This window comes from Tursiops truncatus, chromosome 9 (assembly GCF_011762595.2).
Source record: "Tursiops truncatus isolate mTurTru1 chromosome 9, mTurTru1.mat.Y, whole genome shotgun sequence".
NCBI lineage: Eukaryota > Metazoa > Chordata > Mammalia > Artiodactyla > Delphinidae > Tursiops > Tursiops truncatus.
In genome coordinates, this window is record NC_047042.1 from 47,193,628 (window position 1) to 47,208,407 (window position 14,780).

Sequence of the window (14,780 nt, forward strand, 5' to 3'; positions counted from 1 at the left end):
ACATTAAGAGAATTTAAGAATCATCTATTTATAAGTTTAATTTATTTCATATACGAGCTATTTAACTACTCGGGAAAATTTTGTTTGTTAAATCAGACAATGTAGAACTTTAAAAGGAAACAGAATATTAGTTTCATGAATACAGTTTGGATAAAGAAGTTTAAATACCTAACTCTATAAATTGGTCTTAATATTAATCAAAGACCTCTTAAAGGGATTGTTGAAATTTGCTATGAATAGAATAATAAGATTTGTAATCTCTTCTTCAAGCATAAGATATAGGTTTCATAATCTATAACTAATAAATTATCAATTTTTAAAAACAAACATCACCTCTGAAGAGTGTTTTCTGTGCTAAAAAAGTCATCCTCAAGGCACCAGAAAAACTAGTTGACAATATTGCTTCATGAACACACACTCACGCAATAATACCATATGTTTCTATAGGTACATATATAAGAAAATAATAGACAAAGAAAAGAATACATATGAAACTAAGAAAAGTATCTTCCCATGGACAAAGGGTAGGGAGATTTTAATTTTATCAATAACATGTGAATATTCTGCAGTGTGAAAGCATACATGTGTTGCTTGTGTAAGAAAAAATAAATTAAAGAAAATCCTTTGTCAGGTCATGTGTACCCATTCCGGGTTCAATAATCAGGGGTCGATATACTTCTGACTCTCTATGTTGTCTCAAAATGAGTCTGTGTCAGGAGTTAACCTTGCTCCTTCCATACTAACACAAAGCCATTCTCCTAACACTACCATTTCCAACCACCCTCCTATTTGAGGGGCTTTATATAATGGGTAAAACTAAAAAATACAAATAAGATTCTGAATGTAATTTTGGTACTAATGTTGAGAGTTTTGTTGGATTTGTCAGTATCACCATGGCAAGAGGTGAAACATAATAGTTTAGGGAATATCAATGAAAGTAGGAGGGCATGCTTGTAAAAAGGCTCTGGGGTGGGGAGCTCCTGACATACAAGACCATATTTTCCAAGTGTAGCCTGGAGAAGAAACTTGTTATTTTCAAAGAACTAAAGGTAGAATTCCTCTTGAGGTGCTAAGACTCTTGTTTGTTTGCTAGAAAAGAGCCTGCAGCCAGGCTGGATGTGAAATGACAGGCTTTGAGACATGGTCTGGAAGAGAAGGCAGAACAGAGGGAAAGTGAAAATCCTTGGCATAAAGACTTCATTCTAGAGCAAAACTGGGAGGGCCCTAATATTGAAGTAGAGTGTACTTGGGTGAGTGTCCTTTTAATATTACCATGTATGATCCTTTCTTGAAGAACAAATAGGCAAAATAAAGTGGCATTACTGGAGCTTGTATACAAAGGTTTTTGAAAGATGAGATATTTAATTAAAATTGCTGCTATCCATTAAAAACTTGTTCTTAGAAAAGTTTATTAGGTTGCAAAATTATAGGGTTTTAAATTTTATTTATTATTATTTTTCTTAAGAAATAGGTCAGTAATGCATATTGTCTTTCCTGGCTAAAGCTCTAGTAATATCTGACATGACCATAAAACTCCTTGCTGAAATTATGTGTAAAAATTTGCTCAGCACAGGAGATAGTTCCACCCTGACCTAGAAACCAGAGCCAGGAGCTGAATGATCTGATCCAACCTTCCTTTGCTCCTACATGTTAAGCCTTAGAAGAGGGAAAGTCCCCAGATATCCAGGTGAGCTGCACGACTCCTGGGCAGAACTCAGCTCTGAACTCTGCAGGACCCCCAGGTAAGCAGTGGCTCTCCTCTGCCACCCTGCTGGAGGACAGTGTCTAGGAATGGTGGCAATAAAGATCATTCCTATTCCCACATAGTCAGGATGTTAATCATCAAAAGACCAGTTGGGATTATTACAGAAAAACATCCTTCAGTGCTCTCCTGGAACAATAAGAACACAAGGAGAATTCTGGTTTTACCCTTGGAAACCTGAGAGGGAGAGAGATGCTGGAGAAATGGACTGATGGCCCAGCAAAATGGTGAGACAACTGGGTGGAAGGAAAAATGAGGACAAGAAAGAAATGTCCAGTGATGAAGGTCACTGGGAGTTAGAACAAGGAGAGGTAGAATAAGGCTACTTAATAATTACTTTTATACTGTTTATTTGGCTGTACTGTGAAGTGACTATCCATCCCCCAGCTACCTGAATCTTCAGTGCCAAATGTATTAATTGTCTTAATGGTTCTTTGTAGATCATTAAAGGAAAGGGAAGGTAGCTGCATACTGCAGGGTGGAGGGAAGAGAAGAGACACAGGAAATAAGACACACAGCAAAGGTGGAGAATTTCAAGTAAACAAGAAAGAAGGGTGATCCAAGCCCCTGAACTTCATGCCAAGGAATCTTTAGGGGGACTTAGAGCAACCCATTACCTGAGATGGGGTTTGAGCAAGTTAAAAAACCTATTAAAAAGAAAGATAACTCCGAAGTTTAGAGGTGTGAGGACCACCCAGGAGGCTATCACATGTATTACACATCACTGACACCAGACAGGGAGAAATGAAGAGGTCAAAGACTGGTTCTATGTATTCCAGTGGACTCTGAGATTCATTATCTACTTCTTTGTCCATGCATCTATCCACCCATCTATCTGTCACTGATTTTATCTATCAAGTTGTTCACTCCCAGTTTTCCTCAATATCACTATTTCCTTTAAGCTTTGAATGGTTTCTTCAGTATTGAAGGGAATTTCTTTTCTAGTTAATAACAGGGGTAGAATTAGCAAGCACTAATGCAGTCTGTGACCCCAACCTAAAACCAACAAAACACAAAGAAAAACACAAAAAGAAAAAAGTGCTTTTTCTTGCTATTTCCCTCTTTGATGGCAAGAGGTTGCTTACTAAAGCTTTAGGAGATGGCCTAAGTGAGTTTCTCTGTAGCCCCCTGGGGGTGGGGGTGATGGGGACAACTTCCGGTCCCAGGTCAGCTCCACAGCTGCCCTTGGACTAGAGGAGTTCAGCTGTCAGCACGCAGGGATGATCACCAGCCTGGATGGAGTCTAGCAGAGGCTGCTGCCCCACAAGCCCACTGTCCTCTTTCATCCCTTCCACCTGTGTGCTCTTCACTGTTCAATTCTGTCCAATTTCCTCCACCAGGAATTTTCCATTATTCCAGTGGCCTGGACAAATTCCTGTGATTTCTCATGACCTATGGGCCTCTATGCAGTGCCTCATGTTGCTAGAATTGGCTTCATTTTCCACTTTTAAGATATTCAAGTAACTTCAATTTCTTCTCACTTAGAATAGTCACACGACTTACTTTCTGAATTTTGGAATGTAGGAGAGGTTACTTGAAATGAAATATAAGGTTACAAAGAATACTGAGGACTTAATTTAGCATCCCCCCTCCATCTCTGCAATTTAATCATATTTCATGTAAACAGTCATTATGTTTTCAAGTCATAAAATATTAAGTAAACATGGATGATAACCACTATCTGTGTTTGAAATAAGAAAGAGCCCTGCCCCTAATTCCCACACCAGAAGTGAGCTCATCTTCCCCCAAGGCAGCCAGGCAAATTCAAGCTCCAGAGCTTCTGTGAAATATACAATAATGAAAAGAAAATGCACAGGCTTAAAAAAAATAATGATGATAATAATAAAACACTGCTTGCAGGAAAAATAAATGAAAGGCAGAAAATGAAATAGGTCTCCAAAAGTAATTCCTTAAGACTCTTGTGTCAATTCTCCTAAAATAAAACGTACCAAATAAAATCTAAATTCCTCCTGCTTGCCTGTGCTGTACACACATAGTCCATTAGCAAAGGGGATGGGGTCCCTGGAAATGGAAGCATCAACCGACTGAGCAGTGCCTTGGTCTTTCTAGCGTTGCCTCTAGGGAGAAAGTTCTTGACCTCTCCCACCACCCATCACTGTCCCTTCTCTGACCCTAGAAATGGGTGCTTTCAACTTCCACTTGTTAAAATGCTGGCCTGTATTCCCAAGCTGCAGTTAGGTTCATGATGTCCCCTACAATGTCAAGGGCTGGCCCCAGAATCTCAGTATCTGTTAATCTTTACTTCTGTTCCTCAGATGTCTCCTTGAATGGGCTTTGAGTCTCTCGCCTAAAACTGTGACGCTCTTCCTGTTTCCTGTGGCAGGCCCAGTTCTATCACTTGCACCCCTTTTTGTCAGCCTGCATGACAAAGCTGTTCACCAGAACAAAGAATAAATGGCAGGAAAAGGTACTCAAAGGAAGAAATCATGAATTTTTCAGAAAACTTACCAACTTGACGAAATTATCAAAATTGTTTTTCAGTAGTTCTTACTAGATACAAGTATATGGTAGCCCTCAGAACTTAGGAAAAACATATATACTTACAGTCTACTACACTGGATTTATATATAGCTATTTCAGTGAAAAAGCACACTATAAAGAATCAGCACTATGCAAAGTGGAGTGTTTGGGGTGAAAGGCAACCATTTTTAAAAAGTCAGATATCAAACAAGGTCAAAGAATTTTTCAAAAAGTGGAGTACCAGAAGGAATGAGCTAAAAGATAAAAGATGGTAGCTGGAAAATGAGATCTTAAAAGTAAGATTTTAGAATTGTTGTGATTAGTGGTAATAGCAAAATCTTAAAGTATAACCATAGAAGTAGGCAGCGAAGTAGTGTAAAGACAAGGTCACTGGAGGAAAGGCAATTGTGGAACTGAAAATGTAAGTGTGGAAAGGTTACACACAAGGATGTTAAAATCATCGAGCATTTTGGCAGTATAGTATAAAAGGGAGTGATTGTGAGCGGGGGTAGAACCATCGAGGACAGATGAGGAAGTATCCTGGGGTTGGGGGGTCAGTAGATAACACAGAAAGTTGAAAAGGTATTTAGAGACGATGTTTCAGAACATAGGGGATTTTGTTAATGACTGACTATGGGTTTCAGAGGACACAACAAAAGTGTTTTGGAAGATGGGGGTGGGGGAGGATAGGGAGATGGGAGAAAGTACCCTGCTATATGGGAAGAGTCTGCAGGACGAAGGCTGACTAGGAAGCCTGGGCTTCTCCACGTGACCACATAACATAGGGATAAAAGGCCTAATGAGATGAAACAGATATTGGAGGTGAGGAGGTGAGTTGTTCCAGGGCTCTCTTGTCACTCTTGTCCATGGAGGTACAGAGGCCAGGAGAGGGGCTGTATTATGCCAAGCACAGATAACTCTGGAGATTTCTTTCCAATCCTCTATCACCTCCACCGTCCACATTGTTCCCAGTCCGTATAAAGGGCCAGATAGCAAATAGGTTGCATTCTCTATGGTCAGGGAAGGACTGCCTGGAGCACTGTGGTATAAAGAACTTCAAGGCCACATTCAGATTCAGGAGAAAAGGAAAATGATCACCTCTATGCCAGTATCTGCCTTCCCTAGCTTAAGGTGATCCCTAAAGCTCAGTTCAGTGTCTAATTCTCCATCCTACTTCCTACTTTTCAACCTGCCTCCTAGCCACTTAGGACTGTTACATATGTCACTCTGCTTCAGGCTACAACCTCAACCCTTCCTGAAGATCCTCTACACAACTTGCTGTGCTCTCTGCTAACGAACCCCACGTTTCCATGTCCAGACAAGACCTCATTCCTAAGCACTAAAAGCTTGTCTGCAATCTTCTCCTGGGCTTGGAGCACATCAAAGGTGCTCATCAATCTTCCCCTGTCCATGCCACCCCAATCTGTTCCTCTTCCATCCCAGTTAGTGTATCCCCATTTACACATCTGAACAACCCAAGTCACCTTCAATTCCTCCTTCTCCCCCACGTCTTATCAGTCACCTATTTCCACCCCTTCAATTTCTGAAATTCCTTAAACCTGCTCCTTGTGCTCCCTCCCCACGGCCTCAGCCTTGTTCACATCTTCTCTCAAGGAGACTTAGGAAGGAGACTCTACCCAACTCACCTTCCAACAGCCATCAGAGTGACCTCTGTGAAACACTGTTTCTCCCTTCCTTAAAAGGCTTTTGTAGTGTGCTCCAAAGACAAAGAAGATAAACTCAAAGGGCCAATATTGCCAGAACAAAGACTTACAGGACTCCTACCACTCTGTCACAATGTGACCACTGCAGTGTCCCAGGGCCCTCGCAAGCAGCATGCCCGCTCCCTTTCCCATCCCATTATAAGGAAAGATATTTGCCCCGTTTTTCTCCCTCTCAGCACACTGAATGTATACATACTCTGCCCAGTCAGCAAATGACTTGCACATTCCCTGGCTATAAAAACAGACAAGCAACCCATGCTCATTGTCGACTTTCCCTGGCTACCAGGAAGTCGGCCCGCTATTCTTGCAGCGACCCTTCTCTTTAATAAACTCTGTCTTCCTTACATTCTGCCTTGTGTCTGGAAATTCTTTTCCAACCTGTGCTCCAACCATGACAGCTTTAATGGCTTTGCAGCATATACAGGATAAAAATCAAAGTTCTTAGCTCTTGACAGATAACATTGTACATGTTTGTTCAGGTGCCTCCTCTCCCACTAGATTATGATCTCCACCAAGGCAGGAAGGTATGCCTCCTTTATTTTGAGTTCCCAGTAACTGCTTAGAGATGCAGAACATACTCAATAAATGTGAAGTGAAGTAGTACAAGCAGGCAGAGGAAAAGTATAAAAAGTAACCCAATTTTAAAGATGCTCTTTCATGAGAGTTGACACGAGCACATTTTCTATAACTCTCGCTATAGCTAATTCACCTCTGCTTACCATAAATAGCAAAGCAATAAAAATCTTTTAATTTGACAATTAACAAAAAATATAACAGGGTGGAAATAAGGGGTTTTATTTCTTTTGTGTTTTGGAAATGAGGTGTTTTTTGTTCATTTGTTTTTGTTTAACTTTTTATTTTATATTGGAATATAGCCAATTAACAATGTTGTGACAGCTTCAGATGCACAGCAAAGCGATTCATCCATACATATACACGTATCCATTCTCCTGCAGACTCCCCTCCCATCTAGCCTGCCGCATAACATTGAGCAGAGTTCCCTGTGCTATAAAGCAAGTCCTTGATGGTTATAATTTTTATTATTGTTTTTATTTTTTAAAACATCTTTACTAGAGTATAATTGCTTTACACTGCTGTGTTAGTTGCTGCTAATAAAAAAGTGAATCAGCTATACATATACATATATCCCCATATCCCCTCCCTCTTGCATCTCCCTCCCAATCTCCCTATCCCACCCCTCTAGGTGGTCACAAATCACCGAGCTGATCTCCCTGTGCTATGCGGCTGCTTCCCACTAGCTATCTATTTTACATTTGGTAGTGTATATATGTCAATGCCACTCTCTCACTTCGTCTCAGCTTATCATTCCACCCCGGGGCCCTCAACTCCATTCTCTACGTCTATGTTTTTATTCCTGTCCTGCCCCTAGCTTCTTCAGAAACTTTTTTTTTTTTTTTAGATTCCATATATATGTGTTAGCATATGGTATTTGTTTTCCTCTTTCTGACTTACTTCATTCTGTATGACAGACTCTAGATCCATCCACCTCACTACAAATAACTCAATTTTGCTTATTTTCATGGTTGAGTAATATTCCATTGTATATATGTGCCACATCTTCTTTATCCATTCATCTGTCGATGGACACTTAGGTTGCTTCCACGTCCTGCCTATTGTAAATAGTGCTGCAATGAACATCATCGTACATGACTCTTTTTGAATTATGGTTTACTCAGGGTATATGCCCAGTAGTGGGACTGCTCGGTCATAGGGTAATTCTATTTTTAGTTTTTTAAGGAACCTCCATACTGTTCTCCATAGTGGCGGTATCAATTTACATTCCCACCAACAGTGCAAGAAGGTTCCCTTTTCTCCACACCCTCTCCAGCATTTATTGTTTCTAGATTTTTTGATGATGGCTATTCTGACCGGTATGAGGTGATATCTCATTGTAGTTTTGATTTGCATTTCTCTAATGATTAGTGATGTTGAACATCCTTTCATGTGTTTGTTGGCAATCTGTATATCTTCTTTGGAGAAATGTCTATTTAGGTCTTCTGCCCATTTTTGGATTGGGTTGTTTGTGTTTTTGATATTGAACTGCATGAGCTGCTTGTATATTTTGGAGATTAATCCTTTGTCAGTAGCTTTGTTTGCAAATATTTTCTCCCATTCTGAGGGTTGTTTTTTCATCTTGTTTATGGTTTTCTTTGCTGTGCAAAAGCTTTTAAGTTTCATTAGGTCCCATTGGTTTACTTTTCTTTTTATTTCCATTTCTCTAGGAGGTTGGTCAAAAAGGATCTTGCTGTGATTTATGTCATAGAGTGTCTGCCTATGTTTTCCTCTAAGAGTTTTATAGTGTCTGGTCTTATATTAAGGTCTTTAATCCATTTTGAGTTTACTTTTGTGTATGGTGTTAGGGAGTGTTCTAATTTCATTCATTTGCATGTAGCTGTCCATTTTTTCCAGCACCACTTATTGAAGAGGCTGTCTTTTCTCCATTGTATATTCTTGCCTCCTTTATCAAAGATAAGGTGACCATATGTACATGGGTTTATCTCTGGGCTTTCTATCCTGTTCCATTTACCTATATTTCTGTTTTTGTGCCAGTACTACACTGTCTTGATTACTGTAGCTTTGTAGTATAGTCTGAAGTCAGGGAGCCTGATTCCTCCAGCTTCATTTTTATTTCTCAAGATTCCTTTGACTAAAAGCTGGTTCTTTGAGAAGATAAAAAAAATTGATAAACCATTAGCCAGACTCATCAAGAAAAAAAGGGAGAAGACTCAAGTCAATAGAATTAGAAATGAAAAGGAGAAGTAACAACTGACACTGCAGAAATACAAAAGATCATGAGAGATTACTACAAGCAACTCTATGCCAATAAAATGGACAACCTGGAAGAAATGGACAAACTCTTAGAAAGGCACAACCTGCCAAGACTGAATCAGGAAGAAATAGAAAATGTGAACAGACCAATCAGAAGCACTGAAATTGAAACTGTGATTAAAAATCTTCCAATAAACAAAAGCCCAGGACCAGATGGCTTCACAGGCGAATTCTATCAAACATTCAGAGAAGAGCTAATACCTATCCTTCTCAAACTCTTCCAAAATATAGCAGAGGGAGGAACACTCCCAAACTCTTCCTAAAAGGCCACCATCACCCTGATACCAAAACCAGACAAGGATGTCACACAGAAAGAAAACTACAGGCCAATATCACTGATGAACACAGATGCAATAATCCTCAACAAAATACTAGCAAACAGAATCCAACAGCACATTAAAAGGATCATACACCATGATCAAGTGGGGTTTATTCCAGGAATGCAAGGATTCTTCAATATATGCAAATCAATCAACGTGATACACCATATTAACAAATTGAAGGAGGAATACCATATGATCATCTCAATAGATGCAGAGAAAGCTTTTGACAAAATTCAACACCCATTTATGATAAAAACCCTGCAGAAAGTAGGCATAGAGGGAACTTTCCTCAACATAATAAAGGCCATATATGACAAACCCACAGCCAACATCGTCCTCAATGGTGACAAACTGACAGCATTTCCACTAAGATCAGGAACAAGACAAGGTTGCCCACTCTCACCACTCTTTTTTTTTTTTTTTGGTACATGGGCCTCTCACTGTGGTGGCCTCTCCCACTGCGGAGCACAGGCTCCGGACGCGCAGGCTCAGCGGCCATGTGTCACGGGACCAGCTGATCTGTGGCATATGGGATCCTCCCAGACCGGGGCATGAACCCATGTCCCCTGCATCGGCAGGCGGACTCTCAACCACCGCACCACGAGGGAAGCCCTCACCACTCTTATTCAACATAGTTCTGGAAGTTTTAGCCACAGCAACCAGAGAAGAAAAGGAAATAAAAGGAATCCAAATTGGAAAAGATGAAGTAAAGCTGTCACTATTTGCAGATGACATGATACTATACATAGAGAATCCTAAAGATGCTACCAGAAAACTACTAGAGCTAATCAATGAATTTGGTAAAGTAGCAGGATACAAAATTAATGCACAGAAATCTCTGGCATTCCTATACACTAATGACGAAAAATCTGAAAGTGAAATCAAGAAAACACTGCCATTTACCATTGCAATAAAAAGAATAAAATATCTAGGAATAAACCTACTTAAGGAGACAAAAGACCTGTATGCAGAAAATTAGAAGACACTGATGAAAGAAATTAAAGATGATACAAATAGATGGAGAGATATACCATGTTCTTGGATTGGAAGAATCAACATTGTGAAAATGACTATACTACCCAAAGCAATCTACAGATTCAATGCAATCCCTATCAAACTACCACTGGCATTTTTCACAGAACTAGAACAAAAAATGTCACAATTTGTATGGAAACACAAAAGACCCCGAATAGCCAAAGCAATCTTGAGAACTAAAAGCGGAGCTGGAGGAATCAGGCTCCCTGACTTCAGACTATACTACAAAGCTACAGTAATCAAGACAGTATGGTACTGGCACAAAAACAGAAAGATAGATCAATGGAACAGGATAGAAAGCCCAGAGATTAACCCACGCACATACAGTCACCTTATCTTTGTTAAAGGAGGCAGGAATGTACAGTGGAGAAAGGACAGCCTCTTCAATAAGTGGTGCTGGGAAAGCTGGACAGGTACATGTAAAAGTATGAGATTAGAGCACTCCCTAACACCATACACAAAAGTAAGCTCAAAATGGATTAAAGACCTAAATGTAAGGCCAGAAACTATCAAACTCTTAGAGGAAAACATAGGCAGAACACTCTATGACATAAATCACAGCAAGATCCTTTTTGACCCACCTCCTAGAGAAATGGAAATAAAAACAAATGGGACCTAATGAAAGTTCAAAGCTTTTGCACAGCAAATGAAACCATAAACAAGATGAAAAAACAACCCTCAGAATGGGAGAAAATATTTGCACATGAAGCAACTGACAAAGGATTAATCTCCAAAATTTATAAGCAGCTCATGCAGCTCAATAACAAAAAAACAAACAACCCAATCCAGAAATGGACAGAAGATCTAAATAGACATTTCTGCAGAGAAGATATACAGACTGCCAACAAACACATAAAAGAATGCTCAATATCATTAATCATTAGAGAAATGCAAATCAAAACTACAATGAGATATCATCTCACACTGGTCAGAATCGCCATCATCAAAAAATCTAGAAACAATAAATGCTGCAGAGGGTGTGGAGAAAAGGGAACACTCTTGCACTTCTGGTGCGAATGTGAATAGGTACAGCCACTATGGAGAACAGTATGGAGGTTCCTTAAAAAACTACAAATAGAACTACCATATGACCCAGCAATCCCACTACTGGGCATATACCCTGAGAAAACCATAATTCAAAAAGAGTCGTGTACCAAAATGTTCACTGCAGCTCTATGTACAATAGCCAGGACATGGAAGCAACCTAAGTGTCCATTGACAGATCAATGGATAAAGATGTGGCACATATATACAATGGAATATTACTCAGCCATAAAAATAAACGAAATTGAGCTATTTGTTATGAGGTGGATGGACCTAGAGTCTGTCATACAGTGAAGTAATTCAGAAAGAAAAAGACAACTACTGTATGCTAACACATATATATGGAATTTAAGAAAGAAAAATGTCATGAAGAACCTAGGGGTAAGACAGGAATAAAGACAGACCTACTAGAGAATGGACTTGAGGATATGGGGAAGGGGAAGGGGAAGCTGTGACAAAGCAAGAGAGTGGCATGGACACACATACACTATCAAACGTAAAGTAGATAGCTAGTGGGAAGCAGCCACATAGCACAGAGAGATCAGCTTGGTGCTTTGTGACCACCTAGAGTGGTGGGATAGGGAGGGTGGGAGGGAGGGAGATACAAGAGGGAAGAGATATGGGAACATATGTATATGTATAACTGATTCACTTCGTTATAAAGCAGAAACTAACACACGATTGTAAAGCAATTATACTCCAATAAAGAGGTAAAAAAAAAAAAGATTCCTTTGGCTATTTGGGGTCTTTTGTGTTTCCATACAAATTGTGACATTTTTTGTTCTAGTTCTGTGAAAAATGCCATTGGTATTTTGATAGGGATTGCATTGAATCTGTAGATTGCTTTGGGGAGTATAGTCATTTTCACAATGTTAATTCTTCCAATCCAAGGACATGGTATATCTCTCCATCTGTTTGTATCATCTTCAATTTCTTCCTCAGGGTCTTACAGTTTTCTGCATACAGGTCTTTTGTCTCCTTAGGTAAGTTTATCCCTAGGTATTTTATCCTTTTTGCAATGGTAAATGGGAGTGTTCCCTTAATTCCTCTTTCAGATTTTCCATCATTAGCGTATAGGAATGCAAGAGATTTCTGTGCATTAACTTTGTATCCTGCTACTTTACCAAATTCATTTATTTGGATGGAATAAGTTCCATTTGCATGGAATATCTTTTTCTATCCCCTCACTTTCAGTCTGTATGTGTCCCTAGGTCTGAAGTGGGTCTCTTGTAGACAGCATATATATGGGTCTTGTTTTTGTATCCATTCAGCCAGGCTATGTCTTTTGGTTGGAGCATTTAATCCATTTACATTTAAGGTAATTACAGATATGTATGTTCCTATTACCATTTTCTTAATTGTTTTGGGTTTGTTAATGTAGGTCTTTTCCTTCTCTTGTGTTTCCTGCCTAGAGAAGTTCCTTTAGCATTTGTTGTAAAGCTGGTTTGGTGGTGCTGAATTTTCTTAGCTTTTGCTTGTCTGTAAAGGTTTTAATTTCCCCTTCAAATCTGAATGAGATCATTGGTTGGTTGTAGGTTTTTCCCTTTCATCACTTTAAATATGTCCTGCCATTCCCTTCTGGTTTGTAGAGTTTCTGCTGAAAGATCTGCTGTTAACCTTATGGGGATTCCCTTGTATGTTATTTTTTGCTTTTCCTTTGCTACTTTTAATATTTTTTCTTTGTATTTAATTTTTGATAGTTTGAGTTATATGTGTCTTGGCGTGTTTCTCCTTGGATTTATCCTCTATGAGACTCTCTGCGCTTCCTGGACTTGATTGACTATTTCCTTTCCCATATTAGGGAAGTTTTCAACTATAATCTCTTCAAATAGTTTTTCAGTCCCTCTCTTTTTCTCTTCTTCTTCTGGGTCCCCTATAGTTCGAATGTTGGTGCATTTAATGTTGTCCCAGAGGTCTCTGAGACTGCCCTCAATTCTTTTCATTCTTTTTTCTTTATTCTGCTCTGCAGTAGTTATTTCCTCTATTTTATCTTCCAGGTCACTTATCCATTCTTCTGCTTCAGTTATTCTGCTGTTGATTCCTTCTAGAGAATTTTTAATTTCATTTATTGTGTTGTTCATCATTGTTTGCTTGCTCTTTAGTTCTTCTGGGTCCTTGTTAAATGTTTCTTGTATTTTCTCCATTCTATTTCCACAATTTGGGATCATCTTTACTATCATTACTCTGAATTGTTTTTCAGGTGGACTGCCTATTTCCTCTTCATCTGTTTCGTCTGGTGGGTTTTTACCTTGTTCCTTCATCTGCTGTGTATTTCTTTGTCTTCTCATTTTGCTTAACTTATTGTGTTTGGGGTCTCCTTTTTGCACGCTGCAGGTTCGTAGATCCTGTTTTTTTTGCTGTCTGCCTCCAGTGGGTAAGGTTGGTTCTGTAGGTTGTGTAGGCTTCCTGGTGGAGTGGACTGGTGCCTGTGTTCTGGTGGATGAGGCTGGATCTTGTCTTTCTGGTGGGCAGGACCACATCCGGTGGTGCGTTTTAGTGTGTCTGTGAACTTAGTATGATTTTAGGCAGCCTCTCTGCTAATGGGTGGGGTTGTGCTCCTGTCTTGCTAGTTGTTTGGCATAGGATGTCCAACCCTGGAGCTTGCTGGTCGTTGAGTGGAGCTGGGTCTTAGCGTTGAGATGGAGATCTCTGGGAGAGCTCTCGATGATTGATATTACGTGGGGCTGGGAAATCTCTGGCAGACCAATGTCCTGAATTTGGCTCGCCCACCTACGAGACTCAAGCCTGACACACAGCTGGAGCACCAAGACCATTTCAGCCCCACGGCAGTGAATGTGGCAGTCTCCATTATGAAGTCAGATTATGAGGGTCTACAATAGCTGTTCAGCTAGAACAGGCTGACTTGGGAGCAATTTGTCTATGAGGCTGTCTCCAGCAGCTCGTGTCTGAAAGAGTAGGTCTCCGCATGTGCTGCGAGAATCTTAAACGTTTATATAGAGGTCTTCACTGGGTTCAGTCTCGGATTCAGTACAGATGGTCTCTGAAGAACACCTTACTCTCTCAACGTTGTGTGCTTGCAACAGCTCCTAAGCCTCAGGGTCTACAAGCTGCAGGAAGACGAGACTGCCCGGGGTGGCCTGCAAGCCATTCTTGCCACGAGCCCCGCTGCTGCTGTCGTGGAATCCGGCTTCCCCCACCACTCACCCTGTAGTGAGTTTTCAGTGAAGCTTTCTCTCTGTGCTAGTGAGATTCATGCTACTTGAGTTGTGCAAAGCCACAGAGCGTGTAAATGTTGGGGTGGGGGCACAAACCCAGCAAATCTGGCCCCAAGGTCTGTGTTATGTCACCCAACAAGAGTGGGGAGGCCACGCTCCTAAACACCTCACCCCCACGAGCCAGCTCCTCAAACCCGCAACGCCACAGGTGGTTATCCTTTTTAAATATAGCAGCGTGTATATGTCATTCCCAAGCTCCCTAACTATCCCTTCCCTCCACCCTTCCCCCTGCCCCCGGTAACCATAAGTAAATTTTCTGAGTCTGTTTCTGTTTTGTAAGTACGTTCATTTTCATTTCTTTTTAGATTCCACACATAAGTGATAT

General features: G+C 40.2%; 1 protein-coding gene across 2 annotated transcripts in view; it reads right to left on the reverse strand.

Moving 5' to 3' along the window:
- ASB4 (ankyrin repeat and SOCS box containing 4) overlaps positions 1-14,780 on the reverse strand; it is a 122,022-nt gene that overhangs the window by 102,162 nt on the left and 5,080 nt on the right. The window lies entirely within an intron of this gene.